This window comes from Hyla sarda, chromosome 4 (assembly GCF_029499605.1).
Source record: "Hyla sarda isolate aHylSar1 chromosome 4, aHylSar1.hap1, whole genome shotgun sequence".
In the NCBI taxonomy this organism is placed as follows: domain Eukaryota; kingdom Metazoa; phylum Chordata; class Amphibia; order Anura; family Hylidae; genus Hyla; species Hyla sarda.
The window spans coordinates 44,282,277-44,304,684 of NC_079192.1; the positions used below are offsets into that span (position 1 = coordinate 44,282,277).

Genomic DNA, 22,408 nt, shown 5'->3' on the forward strand with positions numbered 1-22,408 from the left:
GAGGTTTTGTTGATTTCCTTAAGAGATGGGCATGAGTTTAGCTTAGAAGGTAATTTTTCCATCTTTTGCCATGAGGTTTGGTTGACTTATTGTCTTTAGCCATGAGAGACAAAAATGGGCAATTTTCTTGTCTTTAGCCATGAGGTTTTGCTGAATTCCTTAAGAGATGGGCATGAGTTTAGCTTAGAACGCAAGTGGACCAAATGAATGGCTTAAAGCTGTGGGGTAATGATTTTCTTTTTCCATCCACAAAGTACAACTTCAACTCCAGCTGCTTAACTCTGCAGTGATCTGGTCGGCCTATGAATTTAATAATCTGAAAACTGTGAGTTTAATCCTCACACCAGGCAATTTTTCCATCTTTTGCCATGAGGTTTGGTTGACTTCCTTAGCATCATAGAGTTAGAAAGTGGAGATGGGGATGAGTTTAGCTTTGAAGCCAAGTGGGATCTTGAGAAAATGGATATAATAAATGGCTAACAACAGATGTGTTCCGATTTCTTTCTTTTCACCCACAAAGACCAACTAGAACTCCGTACGCTTCACTTTCAAATGACCTCACCCTCCTTTGAACTTGCCTGCAAGTTTATAAAAAAACACATTCCCATACCGGGAGTCAAACCCGGGCCGCCTGGGTGAAAACCAGGAATCCTAACCGCTAGACCATATGGGACCTGCTTCTGCCACAGTTTTTTTGTATGAGGAAAAAAAAAAGTAAAAAAGTGATCTAAAATTTGTATTCTTTTGAATTATCCACTTGGCACTGGATCAAACCACCATGCCACTTGCCTCGTTAGCGCAGTAGGTAGCACGTCAGTCTCATAATCTGAAGGTCGTGAGTTCGATCCTCACACGGGTCAATTTTTCTTGGCTTTAGCCATGAGGTTTTGTTGATTTCCTTAAGAGATGGGCATGAGTTTAGCTTAGAAGGCAAGTGGACCAAATGAATGGCTTAAAGCTGTGGGGCAAGGATTTTCTTTTTTCATCCACAAAGAACAACTCCAACTCCAGCTGCTTAACTCTGCAGTGATCTGGTCGGCCTATGAATTTAATAATCTGAAAACTGTGAGTTTGATCCTCACTTTGGGCAATTTTTCCATCTTTTGCCATGAGGTTTGGTTGACTTCTTGTCTTTAGCCATGAGAGACACAACTGGGCAATTTTCTTGTCTTTAGCCATGAGGTTTTGCTGAATTCCTTAAGAGATGGGCATGAGTTTAGCTTAGAAGGCAAGTGGACCAAATGAATGGCTTAAAGCTATGGGGTAATGATTTTCTTTTTCCATCCACAAAGTACAACTCCAACTCCAGCTGCTTAACTCTGCAGTGATCTGGTCGGCCTATGAATTTAATAATCTGAAAACTGTGAGTTTAATCCTCACACCAGGCAATTTTTCCATCTTTTGCCATGAGGTTTGGTTGACTTCCTTAGCATCATAGAGTTAGAAAGTGGAGATGGGGATGAGTTTAGCTTTGAAGCCAAGTGGGATCTTGAGAAAATGGATATAATAAATGGCTAACAACAGATGTGTTCCGATTTCTTTCTTTTCACCCACAAAGACCAACTAGAACTCCGTCCGCTTCACTTTCAAATGACCTCACCCTCCTTTGAACTTGCCTGCAAGTTTATAAAAAAAACACATTCCCATACCGGGAGTCAAACCCGGGCCGCCTGGGTGAAAACCAGGAATCCTAACTGCTAGACCATATGGGACCTGCTTCTGCCACAGTTTTTTTGTATGAGGAAAAAAAAAAGTAAAAAAGTGATCTAAAATTTGTATTCTTTTGAATTATCCGCTTGGCACTGGATCATACCACCATGCCACTTGCCTCGTTAGCGCAGTAGGTAGCACGTCAGTCTCATAATCTGAAGGTCGTGAGTTCGATCCTCACACGGGTCAATTTTTCTTGGCTTTAGCCATGAGGTTTTGTTGATTTCCTTAAGAGATGGGCATGAGTTTAGCTTAGAAGGCAAGTGGACCAAATGAATGGCTTAAAGCTGTGGGGCAAGGATTTTCTTTTTTCATCCACAAAGAACAACTCCAACTCCAGCTGCTTAACTCTGCAGTGATCTGGTCGGCCTATGAATTTAATAATCTGAAAACTGTGAGTTTGATCCTCACTTTGGGCAATTTTTCCATCTTTTGCCATGAGGTTTGGTTGACTTCTTGTCTTTAGCCATGAGAGACACAACTGGGCAATTTTCTTGTCTTTAGCCATGAGGTTTTGCTGAATTCCTTAAGAGATGGGCATGAGTTTAGCTTAGAAGGCAAGTGGACCAAATGAATGGCTTAAAGCTGTGGGGTAATGATTTTCTTTTTTCATCCACAAAGAACAACTCCAACTCCAGCTGCTTAACTCTGCAGTGATCTGGTCGGCCTAAGAATTTAATAATCTGAAAACTGTGAGTTTAATCCTCACACCAGGCAATTTTTCCATCTTTTGCCATGAGGTTTGGTTGACTTCCTTAGCATCATAGAGTTAGAAAGTGGAGATGGGGATGAGTTTAGCTTTGAAGCCAAGTGGGATCTTGAGAAAATGGATATAATAAATGGCTAACAACAGATGTGTTCCGATTTCTTTCTTTTCACCCACAAAGACCAACTAGAACTCCGTCCGCTTCACTTTCAAATGACCTCACCCTCCTTTGAACTTGCCTGCAAGTTTATAAAAAAAACACATTCCCATACCGGGAGTCGAACCCGGGCCGCCTGGGTGAAAACCAGGAATCCTAACCGCTAGACCATATGGGACCTGCTTCTGCCACAGTTTTTTTGTATGAGGAAAAAAAAAAGTAAAAAAGTGATCTAAAATTTGTATTCTTTTGAATTATCCGCTTGGCACTGGATCATACCACCATGCCACTTGCCTCGTTAGCGCAGTAGGTGGCGCGTCAGTCTCATAATCTGAAGGTCGTTAGTTCAATCCTCACACGGGGCTATTTTTCTTCGCTTTAGCCATGAGGTTTTGTTGATTTCCTTAAGAGATGGGCATGAGTTTAGCTTAGAAGGCAAGTGGACCAAATGAATGGCTTAAAGCTGTGGGGTAATGATTTTCTTTTTTCATCCACAAAGAACAACTCCAACTCCAGCTGCTTAACTCTGCAGTGATCTGGTCGGCCTAAGAATTTAATAATCTGAAAACTGTGAGTTTGATTCCCACACCGGGCAATTTTTCCATCTTTTGCCATGAGGTTTGGTTGACTTCTTGTCTTTAGCCATGAGAGACAAAACTGGACAATTTTCTTGTCTTTAGCCATGAGGTTTTGTTGATTTCCTTAAGAGATGGGCATGAGTTTAGCTTAGAAGATAATTTTTCCATCTTTTGCCATGAGGTTTGGTTGACTTCTTGTCTTTAGCCATGAGAGACACAACTGGGCAATTTTCTTGTCTTTCGCCATGAGGTTTTGCTGAATTCCTTAAGAGATGGGTATGAGCTTAGCTTAGAAGGCAAGTGGAGCAAATGAATGGCTTAAAGTTGTGGGGGTAATGATTTTCTTTTTCCATCCAGAAAGTACAACTCCAGCTGCTCAACTCTGCAGTGATCTGGTCGGCCTATGAATTTAATAATCTGAAAACTGTGAGTTTAATCCTCACACCAGGCAATTTTTCCATCTTTTGCCATGAGGTTTGGTTGACTTCCTTAGCATCATAGAGTTAGAAAGTGGAGATGGGGATGAGTTTAGCTTTGAAGCCAAGTGGGATCTTGAGAAAATGGATATAATAAATGGCTAACAACAGATGTGTTCCGATTTCTTTCTTTTCACCCACAAAGTCCAACTAGAACTCCGTCCGCTTCACTTTCAAATGACCTCACCCTCCTTTGAACTTGCCTGCAAGTTTATAAAAAAAAAAAACACATTCCCATACCGGGAGTCGAACCCGGGCCGCCTGGGTGAAAACCTGGAATCCTAACCGCTAGACCATATGGGACCTGCTTCTGCCACAGTTTTTTTGTATGAGGAAAAAAAAAAGTAAAAAAGTGATCTAAAATTTGTATTCTTTTGAATTATCCGCTTGGCACTGGATCATACCACCATGCCACTTGCCTGGTTAGCGCAGTAGGTAGCGCGTCAGTCTCATAATCTGAAGGTCGTGAGTTCGATCCTCACAGGGGGCAATTTTTCTTGGCTTTAGCCATGAGGTTTTGTTGATTTCCTTAAGAGATGGGCATGAGTTTAGCTTAGAAGGCAAGTGGACCAAATGAATGGCTTAAAGCTGTGGGGTAAGGATTTTCTTTTTTCATCCACAAAGAACAACTCCAACTCCAGCTGCTTAACTCTGCAGTGATCTGGTCGGCCTATGAATTTAATAATCTGAAAACTGTGAGTTTGATCCTCACTTTGGTCAATTTTTCCATCTTTTGCCATGAGGTTTGGTTGACTTCTTGTCTTTAGCCATGAGAGACACAACTGGGCAATTTTCTTGTCTTTAGCCATGAGGTTTTGCTGAATTCCTTAAGAGATGGGCATGAGTTTAGCTTAGAAGGCAAGTGGACCAAATGAATGGCTTAAAGCTGTGGGGTAATGATTTTCTTTTTCCATCCACAAAGTACAACTCCAACTCCAGCTGCTTAACTCTGCAGTGATCTGGTCGGCCTATGAATTTAATAATCTGAAAACTGTGAGTTTAATCCTCACACCAGGCAATTTTTCCATCTTTTGCCATGAGGTTTGGTTGACTTCCTTAGCATCATAGAGTTAGAAAGTGGAGATGGGGATGAGTTTAGCTTTGAAGCCAAGTGGGATCTTGAGAAAATGGATATAATAAATGGCTAACAACAGATGTGTTCCGATTTCTTTCTTTTCACCCACAAAGACCAACTAGAACTCCGTCCGCTTCACTTTCAAATGACCTCACCCTCCTTTGAACTTGCCTGCAAGTTTATAAAAAAAAACACATTCCCATACCGGGAGTCGAACACGGGCCGCCTGGGTGAAAACCAGGAATCCTAACCGCTAGACCATATGGAAAAACTGTGAGTTTAATCCTCACACCAGGCAATTTTTCCATCTTTTGCCATGAGGTTTGGTTGACTTCCTTAGCATCATAGAGTTAGAAAGTGGAGATGGGGATGAGTTTAGCTTTGAAGCCAAGTGGGATCTTGAGAAAATGGATATAATAAATGGCTAACAACAGATGTGTTCCGATTTCTTTCTTTTCACCCACAAAGACCAACTAGAACTCCGTCCGCTTCACTTTCAAATGACCTCACCTTCCTTTGAAGTTGCCTGCAAGTTTATAAAAAAAACACATTCCCATACCGGGAGTCGAACCCGGGCCGCCTGGGTGAAAACCAGAAATCCTAACCGCTAGACCATATGGTACCTGCTTCTGCCACAGTTTTTTTGTATGAGGAAAAAAAAAAGTAAAAAAGTGATCTAAAATTTGTATTCTTTTGAATTATCCGCTTGGCACTGGATCATACCACCATGCCACTTGCCTGGTTAGCGCAGTAGGTAGCGCGTCAGTCTCATAATCTGAAGGTCGTGAGTTCGATCCTCACACGGGGCAATTTTTCTTGGCTTTAGCCATGAGGTTTTGTTGATTTCCTTAAGAGATTGGCATGAGTTTAGCTTAGAAGGCAAGTGGACCAAATGAATGGCTTAAAGCTGTGGGGCAAGGATTTTCTTTTTTCATCCACAAAGAACAACTCCAACTCCAGCTGCTTAACTCTGCAGTGATCTGGTCGGCCTATGAATTTAATAATCTGAAAACTGTGAGTTTGATCCTCACTTTTGGCAATTTTTCCATCTTTTGCCATGAGGTTTGGTTGACTTCTTGTCTTTAGCCATGAGAGACACAACTGGGCAATTTTCTTGTCTTTAGCCATGAGGTTTTGCTGAATTCCTTAAGAGATGGGCATGAGTTTAGCTTAGAAGGCAAGTGGACCAAATGAATGGCTTAAAGCTGTGGGGTAATGATTTTCTTTTTCCATCCACAAAGTACAACTCCAACTCCAGCTGCTTAACTCTGCAGTGATCTGGTCGGCCTATGAATTTAATAATCTGAAAACTGTGAGTTTAATCCTCACACCAGGCAATTTTTCCATCTTTTGCCATGAGGTTTGGTTGACTTCCTTAGCATCATAGAGTTAGAAAGTGGAGATGGGGATGAGTTTAGCTTTGAAGCCAAGTGGGATCTTGAGAAAATGGATATAATAAATGGCTAACAACAGATGTGTTCCGATTTCTTTCTTTTCACCCACAAAGACCAACTAGAACTCCGTCCGCTTCACTTTCAAATGACCTCACCCTCCTTTGAACTTGCCTCCAAGTTTATAAAAAAAAACACATTCCCATACCGGGAGTCAAACACGGGCCGCCTGGGTGAAAACCAGGAATCCTAACCGCTAGACCACATGGGACCTACTTCTGCCACTGTTTTTTTGTTTGAGGAAAAAAAAAAAAAAAAAGTGATCTAAAATTTGTATTCTTTTGAATTTTCAGCTTGGCACTGGATCAGACCACCATGCCACTTGCCTCGTTAGCGCAGTAGGTTGCGCGTCAGTCTCATAATCTGAAGGTCGTGAGTTCAATCCTCACACGGGGCAATTTTTCTTGGCTTTAGCCATGAGGTTTTGTTGAATTCCTTAAGAGATGGGCATGAGTTTAGCTTAGAAGGCAAGTGGACCAAATGAATGGCTTAAAGCTGTGGGGTAATGATTTTCTTTTTTCATCCACAAAGAACAACTCCAACTCCAGCTGCTTAACTCTGCAGTGATCTGGTCGGCCTATGAATTTAATAATCTGAAAACTGTGAGTTTGATTCCCACACCGGGCAATTTTTCCATCTTTTGCCATGAGGTTTGGTTGACTTCTTGTCTTTAGCCATGAGAGACAAAACTGGGCAATTTTCTTGTCTTTAGCGATGAGGTTTTGTTGATTTCCTTAAGAGATGGGCATGAGTTTAGCTTAGAAGGTAATTTTTCCATCTTTTGCCATGAGGTTTGGTTGACTTCTTGTCTTTAGCCATGAGAGACAAAAATGGGCAATTTTCTTGTCTTTAGCCATGAGGTTTTGCTGAATTCCTTAAGAGATGGGCATGAGTTTAGCTTAGAACGCAAGTGGACCAAATGAATGGCTTAAAGCTGTGGGGTAATGATTTTCTTTTTCCATCCACAAAGTACAACTTCAACTCCAGCTGCTTAACTCTGCAGTGATCTGGTCGGCCTATGAATTTAATAATCTGAAAACTGTGAGTTTAATCCTCACACCAGGCAATTTTTCCATCTTTTGCCATGAGGTTTGGTTGACTTCCTTAGCATCATAGAGTTAGAAAGTGGAGATGGGGATGAGTTTAGCTTTGAAGCCAAGTGGGATCTTGAGAAAATGGATATAATAAATGGCTAACAACAGATGTGTTCCGATTTCTTTCTTTTCACCCACAAAGACCAACTAGAACTCCGTCCGCTTCACTTTCAAATGACCTCACCCTCCTTTGAACTTGCCTGCAAGTTTATAAAAAAAACACATTCCCATACCGGGAGTCGAACCCGGGCCGCCTGGGTGAAAACCAGGAATCCTAACCGCTAGACCATATGGGACCTGCTTCTGCCACAGTTTTTTTGTATGAGGAAAAAAAAAAGTAAAAAAGTGATCTAAAATTTGTATTCTTTTGAATTATCCGCTTGGCACTGGATCATACCACCATGCCACTTGCCTCGTTAGCGCAGTAGGTAGCGCGTCAGTCTCATAATCTGAAGGTCGTGAGTTCGATCCTCACACGGGGCAATTTTTCTTGGCTTTAGCCATGAGGTTTTGTTGATTTCCTTAAGAGATTGGCATGAGTTTAGCTTAGAAGGCAAGTGGACCAAATGAATGGCTTAAAGCTGTGGGTTAATGATTTTCTTTTTCCATCCACAAAGTACAACTCCAACTCCAGCTGCTTAACTCTGCAGTGATCTGGTCGGCCTATGAATTTAATAATCTGAAAACTGTGAGTTTGATCCTCACTTTGGGCAATTTTTCCATCTTTTGCCATGAGGTTTGGTTGACTTCTTGTCTTTAGCCATGAGAGACACAACTGGGCAATTTTCTTGTCTTTAGCCATGAGGTTTTGCTGAATTCCTTAAGAGATGGGCATGAGTTTAGCTTAGAAGGCAAGTGGACCAAATGAATGGCTTAAAGCTGTGGGGTAATGATTTTCTTTTTCCATCCACAAAGTACAACTCCAACTCCAGCTGCTTAACTCTGCAGTGATCTGGTCGGCCTATGAATTTAATAATCTGAAAACTGTGAGTTTAATCCTCACACCAGGCAATTTTTCCATCTTTTGCCATGAGGTTTGGTTGACTTCCTTAGCATCATAGAGTTAGAAAGTGGAGATGGGGATGAGTTTAGCTTTGAAGCCAAGTGGGATCTTGAGAAAATGGATATAATAAATGGCTAACAACAGATGTGTTCCGATTTCTTTCTTTTCACCCACAAAGACCAACTAGAACTCCGTCCGCTTCACTTTCAAATGACCTCACACTCCTTTGAACTTGCCTGCAAGTTTATAAAAAAAACACATTCCCATACCGGGAGTCGAACCCGGGCCGCCTGGGTGAAAACCAGGAATCCTAACCGCTAGACCATATGGGACCTGCATATGCCACAGTTTTTTTGTATGAGGAAAAAAAAAAGTAAAAAAGTGATCTAAAATTTGTATTCTTTTGAATTATCCGCTTGGCACTGGATCATACCACCATGCCACTTGCCTCGTTAGCCCAGTAGGTAGCGCTTCAGTCTCATAATCTGAAGGTCGTGAGTTCGATCCTCACAGGGGGCAATTTTTCTTGGCTTTAGCCATGAGGTTTTGTTGATTTCCTTAAGAGATGGGCATGAGTTTAGCTTAGAAGGCAAGTGGACCAAATGAATGGCTTAAAGCTGTGGGGTAAGGATTTTATTTTTTCATCCACAAAGAACAACTCCAACTCCAGCTGCTTAACTCTGCAGTGATCTGGTCGGCCTATGAATTTAATAATCTGAAAACTGTGAGTTTGATTCTCACACCGGGCAATTTTTCCATCTTTTGCCATGAGGTTTGGTTGACTTCTTGTCTTTAGCCATGAGAGACAAAACTGGGCAATTTTCTTGTCTTTAGCCATGAGGTTTTGTTGATTTCCTTAAGAGATGGGCATGAGTTTAGCTTAGAAGGTAATTTTTCCATCTTTTGCCATGAGGTTTGGTTGACTTCTTGTCTTTAGCCATGAGAGAGACACGGGGCAATTTTTCTTGGCTTAAGCCATGAGGTTTTGTTGATTTCCTTAAGAGATGGGCATGAGTTTAGCTTAGAAGGCAAGTGGACCAAATGAATGGCTTAAAGCTGTGGGGCAAGGATTTTCTTTTTTCATCCACAAAGAACAACTCCAACTCCAGCTGCTTAACTCTGCAGTGATCTGGTCGGCCTATGAATTTAATAATCTGAAAACTGTGAGTTTGATCCTCACTTTGGGCAATTTTTCCATCTTTTGCCATGAGGTTTGGTTGACTTCTTGTCTTTAGCCATGAGAGACACAACTGGGCAATTTTCTTGTCTTTAGCCATGAGGTTTTGCTGAATTCCTTAAGAGATGGGCATGAGTTTAGCTTAGAAGGCAAGTGGACCAAATGAATGGCTTAAAGCTGTGGGGTAATGATTTTCTTTTTCCATCCACAAAGTACAACTCCAACTCCAGCTGCTTAACTCTGCAGTGATCTGGTCGGCCTATGAATTTAATAATCTGAAAACTGTGAGTTTAATCCTCACACCAGGCAATTTTTCCATCTTTTGCCATGAGGTTTGGTTGACTTCCTTAGCATCATAGAGTTAGAAAGTGGAGATGGGGATGAGTTTAGCTTTGAAGCCAAGTGGGATCTTGAGAAAATGGATATAATAAATGGCTAACAACAGATGTGTTCCGATTTCTTTCTTTTCACCCACAAAGACCAACTAGAACTCCGTCCGCTTCACTTTCAAATGACCTCACCCTCCTTTGAACTTGCCTGCAAGTTTATAAAAAAAAACACATTCCCATACCGGGAGTCGAACACGGGCCGCCTGGGTGAAAACCAGGAATCCTAACCGCTAGACCATATGGGAAAACTGTGAGTTTAATCCTCACACCAGGCAATTTTTCCATCTTTTGCCATGAGGTTTGGTTGACTTCCTTAGCATCATAGAGTTAGAAAGTGGAGATGGGGATGAGTTTAGCTTTGAAGCCAAGTGGGATCTTGAGAAAATGGATATAATAAATGGCTAACAACAGATGTGTTCCGATTTCTTTCTTTTCACCCACAAAGACCAACTAGAACTCCGTCCGCTTCACTTTCAAATGACCTCACCCTCCTTTGAACTTGCCTGCAAGTTTATAAAAAAAACACATTCCCATACCGGGAGTCGAACCCGGGCCGCCTGGGTGAAAACCAGGAATCCTAACCGCTAGACCATATGGGACCTGCATATGCCACAGTTTTTTTGTATGAGGAAAAAAAAAAGTAAAAAAGTGATCTAAAATTTGTATTCTTTTGAATTATCCGCTTGGCACTGGATCATACCACCATGCCACTTGCCTCGTTAGCGCAGTAGGTAGCGCTTCAGTCTCATAATCTGAAGGTCGTGAGTTCGATCCTCACAGGGGGCAATTTTTCTTGGCTTTAGCCATGAGGTTTTGTTGATTTCCTTAAGAGATGGGCATGAGTTTAGCTTAGAAGGCAAGTGGACCAAATGAATGGCTTAAAGCTGTGGGGTAAGGATTTTATTTTTTCATCCACAAAGAACAACTCCAACTCCAGCTGCTTAACTCTGCAGTGATCTGGTCGGCCTATGAATTTAATAATCTGAAAACTGTGAGTTTGATTCTCACACCGGGCAATTTTTCCATCTTTTGCCATGAGGTTTGGTTGACTTCTTGTCTTTAGCCATGAGAGACAAAACTGGGCAATTTTCTTGTCTTTAGCCATGAGGTTTTGTTGATTTCCTTAAGAGATGGGCATGAGTTTAGCTTAGAAGGTAATTTTTCCATCTTTTGCCATGAGGTTTGGTTGACTTCTTGTCTTTAGCCATGAGAGAGACACGGGGCAATTTTTCTTGGCTTAAGCCATGAGGTTTTGTTGATTTCCTTAAGAGATGGGCATGAGTTTAGCTTAGAAGGCAAGTGGACCAAATGAATGGCTTAAAGCTGTGGGGCAAGGATTTTCTTTTTTCATCCACAAAGAACAACTCCAACTCCAGCTGCTTAACTCTGCAGTGATCTGGTCGGCCTATGAATTTAATAATCTGAAAACTGTGAGTTTGATCCTCACTTTGGGCAATTTTTCCATCTTTTGCCATGAGGTTTGGTTGACTTCTTGTCTTTAGCCATGAGAGACACAACTGGGCAATTTTCTTGTCTTTAGCCATGAGGTTTTGCTGAATTCCTGAAGAGATGGGCATGAGTTTAGCTTAGAAGGCAAGTGGACCAAATGAATGGCTTAAAGCTGTGGGGTAATGATTTTCTTTTTCCATCCACAAAGTACAACTCCAACTCCAGCTGCTTAACTCTGCAGTGATCTGGTCGGCCTATGAATTTAATAATCTGAAAACTGTGAGTTTAATCCTCACACCAGGCAATTTTTCCATCTTTTGCCATGAGGTTTGGTTGACTTCCTTAGCATCATAGAGTTAGAAAGTGGAGATGGGGATGAGTTTAGCTTTGAAGCCAAGTGGGATCTTGAGAAAATGGATATAATAAATGGCTAACAACAGATGTGTTCCGATTTCTTTCTTTTCACCCACAAAGACCAACTAGAACTCCGTCCGCTTCACTTTCAAATGACCTCACCCTCCTTTGAACTTGCCTGCAAGTTTATAAAAAAAACACATTCCCATACCGGGAGTCAAACCCGGGCCGCCTGGGTGAAAACCAGGAATCCTAACTGCTAGACCATATGGGACCTGCTTCTGCCACAGTTTTTTTGTATGAGGAAAAAAAAAAGTAAAAAAGTGATCTAAAATTTGTATTCTTTTGAATTATCCGCTTGGCACTGGATCATACCACCATGCCACTTGCCTCGTTAGCGCAGTAGGTAGCACGTCAGTCTCATAATCTGAAGGTCGTGAGTTCGATCCTCACACGGGTCAATTTTTCTTGGCTTTAGCCATGAGGTTTTGTTGATTTCCTTAAGAGATGGGCATGAGTTTAGCTTAGAAGGCAAGTGGACCAAATGAATGGCTTAAAGCTGTGGGGCAAGGATTTTCTTTTTTCATCCACAAAGAACAACTCCAACTCCAGCTGCTTAACTCTGCAGTGATCTGGTCGGCCTATGAATTTAATAATCTGAAAACTGTGAGTTTGATCCTCACTTTGGGCAATTTTTCCATCTTTTGCCATGAGGTTTGGTTGACTTCTTGTCTTTAGCCATGAGAGACACACGGGGCAATTTTTCTTGGCTTAAGCCATGAGGTTTTGTTGATTTCCTTAAGAGATGGGCATGAGTTTAGCTTAGAAGGCAAGTGGACCAAATGAATGGCTTAAAGCTGTGGGGCAAGGATTTTCTTTTTTCATCCACAAAGAACAACTCCAACTCCAGCTGCTTAACTCTGCAGTGATCTGGTCGGCCTATGAATTTAATAATCTGAAAACTGTGAGTTTGATCCTCACTTTGGGCAATTTTTCCATCTTTTGCCATGAGGTTTGGTTGACTTCTTGTCTTTAGCCATGAGAGACACAACTGGGCAATTTTCTTGTCTTTAGCCATGAGGTTTTGCTGAATTCCTTAAGAGATGGGCATGAGTTTAGCTTAGAAGGCAAGTGAACCAAATGAATGGCTTAAAGCTATGGGGTAATGATTTTCTTTTTCCATCCACAAAGTACAACTCCAACTCCAGCTGCTTAACTCTGCAGTGATCTGGTCGGCCTATGAATTTAATAATCTGAAAACTGTGAGTTTAATCCTCACACCAGGCAATTTTTCCATCTTTTGCCATGAGGTTTGGTTGACTTCCTTAGCATCATAGAGTTAGAAAGTGGAGATGGGGATGAGTTTAGCTTTGAAGCCAAGTGGGATCTTGAGAAAATGGATATAATAAATGGCTAACAACAGATGTGTTCCGATTTCTTTCTTTTCACCCACAAAGACCAACTAGAACTCCGTCCGCTTCACTTTCAAATGACCTCACCCTCCTTTGAACTTGCCTGCAAGTTTATAAAAAAAACACATTCCCATACCGGGAGTCAAACCCGGGCCGCCTGGGTGAAAACCAGGAATCCTAACTGCTAGACCATATGGGACCTGCTTCTGCCACAGTTTTTTTGTATGAGGAAAAAAAAAAGTAAAAAAGTGATCTAAAATTTGTATTCTTTTGAATTATCCGCTTGGCACTGGATCATACCACCATGCCACTTGCCTCGTTAGCGCAGTAGGTAGCACGTCAGTCTCATAATCTGAAGGTCGTGAGTTCGATCCTCACACGGGTCAATTTTTCTTGGCTTTAGCCATGAGGTTTTGTTGATTTCCTTAAGAGATGGGCATGAGTTTAGCTTAGAAGGCAAGTGGACCAAATGAATGGCTTAAAGCTGTGGGGCAAGGATTTTCTTTTTTCATCCACAAAGAACAACTCCAACTCCAGCTGCTTAACTCTGCAGTGATCTGGTCGGCCTATGAATTTAATAATCTGAAAACTGTGAGTTTGATCCTCACTTTGGGCAATTTTTCCATCTTTTGCCATGAGGTTTGGTTGACTTCTTGTCTTTAGCCATGAGAGACACAACTGGGCAATTTTCTTGTCTTTAGCCATGAGGTTTTGCTGAATTCCTTAAGAGATGGGCATGAGTTTAGCTTAGAAGGCAAGTGGACCAAATGAATGGCTTAAAGCTGTGGGGTAATGATTTTCTTTTTTCATCCACAAAGAACAACTCCAACTCCAGCTGCTTAACTCTGTAGTGATCTGGTCGGCCTAAGAATTTAATAATCTGAAAACTGTGAGTTTAATCCTCACACCAGGCAATTTTTCCATCTTTTGCCATGAGGTTTGGTTGACTTCCTTAGCATCATAGAGTTAGAAAGTGGAGATGGGGATGAGTTTAGCTTTGAAGCCAAGTGGGATCTTGAGAAAATGGATATAATAAATGGCTAACAACAGATGTGTTCCGATTTCTTTCTTTTCACCCACAAAGACCAACTAGAACTCCGTCCGCTTCACTTTCAAATGACCTCACCCTCCTTTGAACTTGCCTGCAAGTTTATAAAAAAGACACATTCCCATACCGGGAGTCGAACCCGGGCCGCCTGGGTGAAAACCAGGAATCCTAACCGCTAGACCATATGGGACCTGCTTCTGCCACAGTTTTTTTGTATGAGGAAAAAAAAAAGTAAAAAAGTGATCTAAAATTTGTATTCTTTTGAATTATCCGCTTGGCACTGGATCATACCACCATGCCACTTGCCTCGTTAGCGCAGTAGGTGGCGCGTCAGTCTCATAATCTGAAGGTCGTGAGTTCAATCCTCACACGGGGCTATTTTTCTTGGCTTTAGCCATGAGGTTTTGTTGATTTCCTTAAGAGATGGGCATGAGTTTAGCTTAGAAGGCAAGTGGACCAAATGAATGGCTTAAAGCTGTGGGGCAAGGATTTTCTTTTTTCATCCACAAAGAACAACTCCAACTCCAGCTGCTTAACTCTGCAGTGATCTGGTCGGCCTATGAATTTAATAATCTGAAAACTGTGAGTTTGATCCTCACTTTGGGCAATTTTTCCATCTTTTGCCATGAGGTTTGGTTGACTTCTTGTCTTTAGCCATGAGAGACACAACTGGGCAATTTTCTTGTCTTTAGCCATGAGGTTTTGCTGAATTCCTTAAGAGATGGGCATGAGTTTAGCTTAGAAGGCAAGTGGACCAAATGAATGGCTTAAAGCTGTGGGGTAATGATTTTCTTTTTTCATCCACAAAGAACAACTCCAACTCCAGCTGCTTAACTCTGTAGTGATCTGGTCGGCCTAAGAATTTAATAATCTGAAAACTGTGAGTTTAATCCTCACACCAGGCAATTTTTCCATCTTTTGCCATGAGGTTTGGTTGACTTCCTTAGCATCATAGAGTTAGAAAGTGGAGATGGGGATGAGTTTAGCTTTGAAGCCAAGTGGGATCTTGAGAAAATGGATATAATAAATGGCTAACAACAGATGTGTTCCGATTTCTTTCTTTTCACCCACAAAGACCAACTAGAACTCCGTCCGCTTCACTTTCAAATGACCTCACCCTCCTTTGAACTTGCCTGCAAGTTTATAAAAAAGACACATTCCCATACCGGGAGTCGAACCCGGGCCGCCTGGGTGAAAACCAGGAATCCTAACCGCTAGACCATATGGGGCCTGCTTCTGCCACAGTTTTTTTGTATGAGGAAAAAAAAAAGTAAAAAAGTGATCTAAAATTTGTATTCTTTTGAATTATCCGCTTGGCACTGGATCATACCACCATGCCACTTGCCTCGTTAGCGCAGTAGGTGGCGCGTCAGTCTCATAATCTGAAGGTTGTGAGTTCAATCCTCACACGGGGCTATTTTTCTTGGCTTTAGCCATGAGGTTTTGTTGATTTCCTTAAGAGATGGGCATGAGTTTAGCTTAGAAGGCAAGTGGACCAAATGAATGGCTTAAAGCTGTGGGGTAATGATTTTCTTTTTTCATCCACAAAGAACAACTCCAACTCCAGCTGCTTAACTCTGCAGTGATCTGGTCGGCCTATGAATTTAATAATCTGAAAACTGTGAGTTTGATTCTCACACCGGGCAATTTTTCCATCTTTTGCCATGAGGTTTGGTTGACTTCTTGTCTTTAGCCATGAGAGACAAAACTGGGCAATTTTCTTGTCTTTAGCCATGAGGTTTTGCTGAATTCCTTAAGAGATGGGCATGAGTTTAGCTTAGAAGGCAAGTGGACCAAATGAATAGCTTAAAGCTGTGGGGTAATGATTTTCTTTTTTCATCCACAAAGAACAACTCCAACTCCAGCTGCTTAACTCTGCAGTGATCTGGTCGGCCTATGAATTTAATAATCTGAAAACTGTGAGTTTGATTCCCACACCGGGCAATTTTTCCATCTTTTGCCATGAGGTTTGGTTGACTTCTTGTCTTTAGCCATGAGAGACAAAACTGGGCAATTTTCTTGTCTTTAGCCATGAGGTTTTGTTGATTTCCTTAAGAGATGGGCATGAGTTTAGCTTAGAAGGTAATTTTTCCATCTTTTGCCATGAGGTTTGGTTGACTTCTTGTCTTTAGCCATGAGAGACACAACTGGGCAATTTTCTTGTCTTTAGCCATGAGGTTTTGCTGAATTCCTTAAGAGATGGGCATGAGTTTAGCTTAGAAGGCAAGTGGACCAAATGAATGGCTTAAAGCTGTGGGGTAATGATTTTCTTTTTCCATCCAGAAAGTACAACTCCAACTCCAGCTGCTTAACTCTGCAGTGATCTGGTCGGCCTATGAATTTAATAATCTGAAAACTGTGAGTTTAATCCTCACACCAGGCAATTTTTCCATCTTTTGCCATGAGGTTTGGTTGACTTCCTTAGCATCATAGAGTTAGAAAGTGGAGATGGGGATGAGTTTAGCTTTGAAGCCAAGTGGGATCTTGAGAAAATGGATATAATAAATGGCTCACCCTCCTTTGAACTTGCCTGCAAGTTTATAAAAAAAACACATTCCCATTCCGGGAGTCGAACCCGGGCCGCCTGGGTGAAAACCAGAAATCCTAACCGCTAGACCATATGGGACCTGCTTCTGCCCCGGTTTTTTTGTATGAGGAAAAAAAAAAGTAAAAAAGTGATCTAAAATTTGTATTCTTTTGAATTATCCGCTTGGCACTGGATCACACCACCATGCCACTTGCCTCGTTAGCGCAGTAGGTAGCGCGTCAGTCTCATAATCTGAAGGTCGTGAGTTCGATCCTCACAGGGGGCAATTTTTCTTGGCTTTAGCCATGAGGTTTTGTTGATTTACTTAAGAGATGGGCATGAGTTTAGCTTAGAAGGCAAGTGGACCAAATGAATGGCTTAAAGCTGTGGGGTAAGGATTTTCTTTTTTCATCCACAAAGAACAACTCCAACTCCAGCTGCTTAACTCTGCAGTGATCTGGTCGGCCTATGAATTTAATAATCTGAAAACTGTGAGTTTGATCCTCACTTTGGTCAATTTTTCCATCTTTTGCCATGAGGTTTGGTTGACTTCTTGTCTTTAGCCATGAGAGACACAACTGGGCAATTTTCTTGTCTTTAGCCATGAGGTTTTGCTGAATTCCTTAAGAGATGGGCATGAGTTTAGCTTAGAAGGCAAGTGGACCAAATGAATGGCTTAAAGCTGTGGGGTAAGGATTTTCTTTTTTCATCCACAAAGAACAACTCCAACTCCAGCTGCTTAACTCTGCAGTGATCTGGTCGGCCTATGAATTTAATAATCTGAAAACTGTGAGTTTGATTCTCACACCGGGCAATTTTTCCATCTTTTGCCATGAGGTTTGGTTGACTTCTTGTCTTTAGCCATGAGAGACAAAACTGGGCAATTTTCTTGTCTTTAGCCATGAGGTTTTGTTGATTTCCTTAAGAGATGGGCATGAGTTTAGCTTAGAAGGTAATTTTTCCATCTTTTGCCATGAGGTTTGGTTGACTTCTTGTCTTTAGCCATGAGAGACAAAACTGGGCAATTTTCTTGTCTTTAGCCATGAGGTTTTGCTGAATTCCTTAAGAGATGGGCATGAGTTTAGCTTAGAAGGCAAGTGGACCAAATGAATGGCTTAAAGCTGTGGGGTAATGATTTTCTTTTTCCATCCACAAAGTACAACTCCAACTCCAGCTGCTTAACTCTGCAGTGATCTGGTCGGCCTATGAATTTAATAATCTGAAAACTGTGAGTTTAATCCTCACACCAGGCAATTTTTCCATCTTTTGCCATGAGGTTTGGTTGACTTCCTTAGCATCATAGAGTTAGAAAGTGGAGATGGGGATGAGTTTAGCTTTGAAGCCAAGTGGGATCTTGAGAAAATGGATATAATAAATGGCTAACAACAGATGTGTTCTGATTTCTTTCTTTTCACCCACAAAGACCAACTAGAACTCCGTCCGCTTCACTTTCAAATGACCTCACCCTCCTTTGAACTTGCCTGCAAGTTTATATAAAATACACATTCCCATACCGGGAGTCGAACCCGGGCCGCCTGGGTGAAAACCAGGAATCCTAACCGCTAGACCATATGGGACCTGCTTCTACCACTGTTTTTTTGTTTGAGGAAAAAAAAAAGTAAAAAAGTGATCTAAAATTTGTATTCTTTTGAATTATCCACTTGGCACTGGATCATACCACCATGCCACTTGCCTCGTTAGCGCAGTAGGTAGCGCGTCAGTCTCATAATCTGAAGGTCGTGAGTTCAATCCTCACACGGGGCAATTTTTCTTGGCTTTAGCCATGAGGTTTTGTTGATTTCCTTAAGAGATGGGCATGAGTTTAGCTTAGAAGGCAAGTGGACCAAATGAATGGCTTAAAGCTGTGGGGTAATGATTTTCTTTTTTCATCCACAAAGAACAACTCCAACTCCAGCTGCTTAACTCTGCAGTGATCTGGTCGGCCTATGAATTTAATAATCTGAAAACTGTGAGTTTGATCCTCACTTTGGGCAATTTTTCCATCTTTTGCCATGAGGTTTGGTTAACTTCTTGTCTTTAGCCATGAGAGACAAAACTGGGCAATTTTCTGGTCTTTAGCCATGAGGTTTTGTTGATTTCCTTAAGAGATGGGCATGAGTTTAGCTTAGAAGGTAATTTTTCCCTCTTTTGCCATGAGGTTTGGTTGACTTCTTGTCTTTAGTCATGAGAGACACAACTGGGCAATTTTCTTGTCTTTAGCCATGAGGTTTTGCTGAATTCCTTAAGAGATGGGCATGAGTTTAGCTTAGAAGGCAAGTGGACCAAATGAATGGCTTAAAGCTGTGGGGTAATGATTTTCTTTTTCCATCCACAAAGTACAACTCCAACTCCAGCTGCTTAACTCTGCAGTGATCTGGTCGGCCTATGAATTTAATAATCTGAAAACTGTGAGTTTAATCCTCACACCAGGCAATTTTTCCATCTTTTGCCATGAGGTTTGGTTGACTTCCTTAGCATCATAGAGTTAGAAAGTGGAGATGGGGATGAGTTTAGCTTTGAAGCCAAGTGGGATCTTGAGAAAATGGATATAATAAATGGCTAAAAAAGTGATCTAAAATTTGTATTCTTTTGAATTATCCGTTTGGCACTGGATCATACCACCATGCCACTTGCCTCGTTAGCGCAGTAGGTAGTGCGTCAGTCTCATAATCTGAAGGTCGTGAGTTCGATCCTCACACCGGGCAATTTTTCTTGGCTTTAGCCATGAGGTTTTGTTGATTTCCTTAAGAGATGGGCATGAGTTTAGCTTAGAAGGCAAGTGGACCAAATGAATGGCTTAAAGCTGTGGGGTAAGGATTTTATTTTTTCATCCACAAAGAACAACTCCAACTCCAGCTGCTTAACTCTGCAGTGATCTGGTCGGCCTATGAATTTAATAATCTGAAAACTGTGAGTTTGATTCTCACACCGGGCAATTTTTCCATCTTTTGCCATGAGGTTTGGTTGACTTCTTGTCTTTAGCCATGAGAGACAAAACTGGGCAATTTTCTTGTCTTTAGCCATGAGGTTTTGTTGATTTCCTTAAGAGATGGGCATGAGTTTAGCTTAGAAGGTAATTTTTCCATCTTTTGCCATGAGGTTTGGTTGACTTCTTGTCTTTAGCCATGAGAGACAAAACTGGGCAATTTTCTTGTCTTTAGCCATGAGGTTTTGCTGAATTCCTTAAGAGATGGGCATGAGTTTAGCTTAGAAGGCAAGTGGACCAAATGAATGGCTTATAGCTGTGGGGTAATGATTTTCTTTTTCCATCCACAAAGTACAACTCCAACTCAAGCTGCTTAACTCTGCAGTGATCTGGTCAGCCTATGAATTTAATAATCTGAAAACTGTGAGTTTAATCCTCACACCAGGCAATTTTTCCATCTTTTGCCATGAGGTTTGGTTGACTTCCTTAGCATCATAGAGTTAGAAAGTGGAGATGGGGATGAGTTTAGCTTTGAAGCCAAGTGGGATCTTGAGAAAATGGATATAATAAATGGCTAACAACAGATGTGTTCCGATTTCTTTCTTTTCACCCACAAAGACCAACTAGAACTCCGTCCGCTTCACTTACAAATGACCTCACCCTCCTTTGAACTTGCCTCCAAGTTTATAAAAAAAAACACATTACGATACCGGGAGTCAAACCCGGGCCGCCTGGGTGAAAACCAGGAATCCTAACCGCTAGACCATATGGGACCTACTTCTGCCACTGTTTTTTTGTTTGAGGAAAAAAAAAAAAAAAAAAAGTGATCTAAAATTTGTATTCTTTTGAATTTTCAGCTTGGCACTGAATCATACCATCATACCACCATGCCACTTGCCTCGTTAGCGCAGTAGGTAGCGCGTCTGAAGGTCGTGAGTTCAATCCTCACACGGGGCTATTTTTCTTGGCTTTAGCCATGAGGTTTTGTTGATTTCCTTAAGAGATGGGCATGAGTTTAGCTTAGAAGGCAAGTGGACCAAATGAATGGCTTAAAGCTGTGGGGTAATGATTTTCTTTTTTCATCCACAAAGAACAACTCCAACTCCAGCTGCTTAACTCTGCAGTGATCTGGTCGGCCTAAGAATTTAATAATCTGAAAACTGTGAGTTTGATTCCCACACCGGGCAATTTTTCCATCTTTTGCCATGAGGTTTGGTTGACTTCTTGTCTTTAGCCATGAGAGACAAAACTGGACAATTTTCTTGTCTTTAGCCATGAGGTTTTGTTGATTTCCTTAAGAGATGGGCATGAGTTTAGCTTAGAAGGTAATTTTTCCATCTTTTGCCATGAGGTTTGGTTTACTTCTTGTCTTTAGCCATGAGAGACACAACTGGGCAATTTTCTTGTCTTTAGCCATGAGGTTTTGCTGAATTCCTTAAGAGATGGGCATGAGCTTAGCTTAGAAGGCAAGTGGACCAAATGAATGGCTTAAAGTTGTGGGGGTAATGATTTTCTTTTTTCATCCACAAAGAACAACTCCAACTCCAGCTGCTTAACTCTGCAGTGATCTGGTCGGCCTAAGAATTTAATAATCTGAAAACTGTGAGTTTAATCCTCACACCAGGCTATTTTTCCATCTTTTGCCATGAGGTTTGGTTGACTTCCTTAGCATCATAGAGTTAGAAAGTGGAGATGGGGATGAGTTTAGCTTTGAAGCCAAGTGGGATCTTGAGAAAATGGATATAATAAATGGCTAACAACAGATGTGTTCCGATTTCTTTCTTTTCACCCACAAAGACCAACTAGAACTCCGTCCGCTTCACTTTCAAATGACCTCACCCTCCTTTGAACTTGCCTGCAAGTTTATAAAAAAAACACATTCCCATACCGGGAGTCGAACCCGGGCCGCCTGGGTGAAAACCAGGAATCCTAACCGCTAGACCATATGGGACCTGCTTCTGCCACAGTTTTTTTGTATGAGGAAAAAAAAAAGTAAAAAAGTGATCTAAAATTTGTATTCTTTTGAATTATCCGCTTGGCACTGGATCATACCACCATGCCACTTGCCTCGTTAGCGCTGTAGGTGGCGCGTCAGTCTCATAATCTGAAGGTCGTTAGTTCAATCCTCACACGGGGCTATTTTTCTTGGCTTTAGCCATGAGGTTTTGTTGATTTCCTTAAGAGATGGGCATGAGTTTAGCTTAGAAGGCAAGTGGACCAAATGAATGGCTTAAAGCTGTGGGGTAATGATTTTCTTTTTTCATCCACAAAGAACAACTCCAACTCCAGCTGCTTAACTCTGCAGTGATCTGGTCGGCCTAAGAATTTAATAATCTGAAAACTGTGAGTTTGATTCCCACACCGGGCAATTTTTCCATCTTTTGCCATGAGGTTTGGTTGACTTCTTGTCTTTAGCCATGAGAGACAAAACTGGACAATTTTCTTGTATTTAGCCATGAGGTTTTGTTGATTTCCTTAAGAGATGGGCATGAGTTTAGCTTAGAAGATAATTTTTCCATCTTTTGCCATGAGGTTTGGTTGACTTCTTGTCTTTAGCCATGAGAGACACAACTGGGCAATTTTCTTGTCTTTCGCCATGAGGTTTTGCTGAATTCCTTAAGAGATGGGTATGAGCTTAGCTTAGAAGGCAAGTGGACCAAATGAATGGCTTAAAGTTGTGGGGGTAATGATTTTCTTTTTCCATCCAGAAAGTACAACTCCAGCTGCTCAACTCTGCAGTGATCTGGTCGGCCTATGAATTTAATAATCTGAAAACTGTGAGTTTAATCCTCACACCAGGCAATTTTTCCATCTTTTGCCATGAGGTTTGGTTGACTTCCTTAGCATCATAGAGTTAGAAAGTGGATATGGGGATG

At 41.5% G+C, this 22,408-nt stretch overlaps 18 non-coding genes across 18 annotated transcripts; 6 read left to right on the top strand and 12 right to left on the bottom strand.

Moving 5' to 3' along the window:
• Positions 1–601: 601 nt before the first annotated feature.
• TRNAE-UUC (transfer RNA glutamic acid (anticodon UUC)) lies at positions 602–673 on the bottom strand. The gene has a single exon. It is a non-coding gene; the product is annotated as a tRNA-Glu (tRNA).
• Positions 674–2,679: 2,006 nt separating this feature from the next.
• On the bottom strand, positions 2,680–2,751 carry TRNAE-UUC (transfer RNA glutamic acid (anticodon UUC)). The gene has a single exon. It is a non-coding gene; the product is annotated as a tRNA-Glu (tRNA).
• A 1,107-nt stretch (positions 2,752–3,858) lies between these two features.
• On the bottom strand, positions 3,859–3,930 carry TRNAE-UUC (transfer RNA glutamic acid (anticodon UUC)). The gene has a single exon. It is a non-coding gene; the product is annotated as a tRNA-Glu (tRNA).
• Positions 3,931–5,438: 1,508 nt separating this feature from the next.
• TRNAM-CAU (transfer RNA methionine (anticodon CAU)) lies at positions 5,439–5,511 on the top strand. Its single transcript has one exon. It is a non-coding gene; the product is annotated as a tRNA-Met (tRNA).
• Positions 5,512–6,477: 966 nt separating this feature from the next.
• Positions 6,478–6,550, top strand: TRNAM-CAU (transfer RNA methionine (anticodon CAU)). Its single transcript has one exon. It is a non-coding gene; the product is annotated as a tRNA-Met (tRNA).
• Positions 6,551–7,471: 921 nt separating this feature from the next.
• Positions 7,472–7,543, bottom strand: TRNAE-UUC (transfer RNA glutamic acid (anticodon UUC)). Its single transcript has one exon. It is a non-coding gene; the product is annotated as a tRNA-Glu (tRNA).
• A 114-nt stretch (positions 7,544–7,657) lies between these two features.
• TRNAM-CAU (transfer RNA methionine (anticodon CAU)) lies at positions 7,658–7,730 on the top strand. Its single transcript has one exon. It is a non-coding gene; the product is annotated as a tRNA-Met (tRNA).
• A 780-nt stretch (positions 7,731–8,510) lies between these two features.
• On the bottom strand, positions 8,511–8,582 carry TRNAE-UUC (transfer RNA glutamic acid (anticodon UUC)). Its single transcript has one exon. It is a non-coding gene; the product is annotated as a tRNA-Glu (tRNA).
• A 1,407-nt stretch (positions 8,583–9,989) lies between these two features.
• On the bottom strand, positions 9,990–10,061 carry TRNAE-UUC (transfer RNA glutamic acid (anticodon UUC)). The gene has a single exon. It is a non-coding gene; the product is annotated as a tRNA-Glu (tRNA).
• Positions 10,062–10,343: 282 nt separating this feature from the next.
• TRNAE-UUC (transfer RNA glutamic acid (anticodon UUC)) lies at positions 10,344–10,415 on the bottom strand. The gene has a single exon. It is a non-coding gene; the product is annotated as a tRNA-Glu (tRNA).
• Positions 10,416–10,529: 114 nt separating this feature from the next.
• On the top strand, positions 10,530–10,602 carry TRNAM-CAU (transfer RNA methionine (anticodon CAU)). Its single transcript has one exon. It is a non-coding gene; the product is annotated as a tRNA-Met (tRNA).
• Positions 10,603–14,197: 3,595 nt separating this feature from the next.
• Positions 14,198–14,269, bottom strand: TRNAE-UUC (transfer RNA glutamic acid (anticodon UUC)). Its single transcript has one exon. It is a non-coding gene; the product is annotated as a tRNA-Glu (tRNA).
• A 967-nt stretch (positions 14,270–15,236) lies between these two features.
• TRNAE-UUC (transfer RNA glutamic acid (anticodon UUC)) lies at positions 15,237–15,308 on the bottom strand. The gene has a single exon. It is a non-coding gene; the product is annotated as a tRNA-Glu (tRNA).
• Positions 15,309–16,633: 1,325 nt separating this feature from the next.
• Positions 16,634–16,705, bottom strand: TRNAE-UUC (transfer RNA glutamic acid (anticodon UUC)). Its single transcript has one exon. It is a non-coding gene; the product is annotated as a tRNA-Glu (tRNA).
• Positions 16,706–16,819: 114 nt separating this feature from the next.
• TRNAM-CAU (transfer RNA methionine (anticodon CAU)) lies at positions 16,820–16,892 on the top strand. The gene has a single exon. It is a non-coding gene; the product is annotated as a tRNA-Met (tRNA).
• A 1,219-nt stretch (positions 16,893–18,111) lies between these two features.
• On the bottom strand, positions 18,112–18,183 carry TRNAE-UUC (transfer RNA glutamic acid (anticodon UUC)). The gene has a single exon. It is a non-coding gene; the product is annotated as a tRNA-Glu (tRNA).
• Positions 18,184–18,297: 114 nt separating this feature from the next.
• TRNAM-CAU (transfer RNA methionine (anticodon CAU)) lies at positions 18,298–18,370 on the top strand. The gene has a single exon. It is a non-coding gene; the product is annotated as a tRNA-Met (tRNA).
• A 3,041-nt stretch (positions 18,371–21,411) lies between these two features.
• Positions 21,412–21,483, bottom strand: TRNAE-UUC (transfer RNA glutamic acid (anticodon UUC)). The gene has a single exon. It is a non-coding gene; the product is annotated as a tRNA-Glu (tRNA).
• Between the last annotated feature and the right edge of the window lie 925 nt (positions 21,484–22,408).